This window comes from Nomia melanderi, unplaced genomic scaffold, assembly GCF_051020985.1.
Source record: "Nomia melanderi isolate GNS246 unplaced genomic scaffold, iyNomMela1 scaffold0014, whole genome shotgun sequence".
Classification (NCBI taxonomy): domain Eukaryota; kingdom Metazoa; phylum Arthropoda; class Insecta; order Hymenoptera; family Halictidae; genus Nomia; species Nomia melanderi.
The window spans coordinates 13,881,090-13,882,044 of NW_027475130.1; the positions used below are offsets into that span (position 1 = coordinate 13,881,090).

A 955-nucleotide genomic window follows, 5' to 3' on the forward strand; every position below is an offset into this window, starting at 1 on the left:
GACCCACGTAGAGGAAGACCAGGGCTGATGGGGTTGGCCTGTGGTGGTTGTTGGCGTCCAAGTAGAGGGCTGGTTGTCCTAGGACCCTCTTAGACCCTCAGTAGACCCTGGTCGTCCTCTCCCTCGGTTGTCCACGGAAGCAGGATGGTGGGCGGCGCAGGTGGTGATGCGCAGGTGATCCTCCCGCGCAGGTGGGCGGCGCAGGTGTACTCCCGCGCAGGCTTGATCCGGTCCCGTGGCGAAGGCACTTTATCACACTTTACCGCACAACACCTCGAGCACTGATCGTGAACAGACCTTGCCGCGCACACGCCCGATCGCAACTCGGCCCGCACTGTTGCGTAGTACCGCGGCGGGTGAATTTACCGAGATTTCGGGACTTCGCGGAGCCAGAATATTAAGGGGCTTACTCTTTGGAGTCCCGAGTCGGTCCAGCAGGTGAAAAAAAATAAGAGCTCTAATTAGCAGCGCTAATTGAGCCGTTTCTGGCGGCACTGCAGTGCCGGACCGACTCACGGCGGAAGTGGAGCGAGCCCTAGTGATCCGCCTGAATCCAAAAATCGGGTTAATTTTCTGACTCCGCGATGCGGAGTGTATCAGATATTAAGCTGATAAGAACAGATAAAAAGCGCTTTATTCACAAAGAATGTTCCCCCAGCCTTACATTGTTTGGCTGGGGGTGGATACATAGTAGCGCCTTTATGGCGAAGGCAAAATAGTTGATATAACTCTATAGCGTCTGTCGCTATTTTCAGATCTCAATCGGCGGTGGCTCTTATCTCATAAACACCTTAGCATTTATATGAATCTAGCAAGAGTCTGAATATGTATATACTAGTGGAAGTAGATAGTTAATCGAATAAATAGACAAACTAGAATAAATTATATAAATAAATAAATAATAGTAGCGTAGATTAAATAAACAAATATACATAGCATACATAAATATAAACAA

At 48.9% G+C, this 955-nt stretch overlaps 1 pseudogene; it reads right to left on the reverse strand.

The window, feature by feature from the left end:
- Window positions 1–469: 469 nt before the first annotated feature.
- Window positions 470–650, reverse strand: LOC143175313 (U2 spliceosomal RNA; annotated as a pseudogene).
- Between the last annotated feature and the right edge of the window lie 305 nt (window positions 651–955).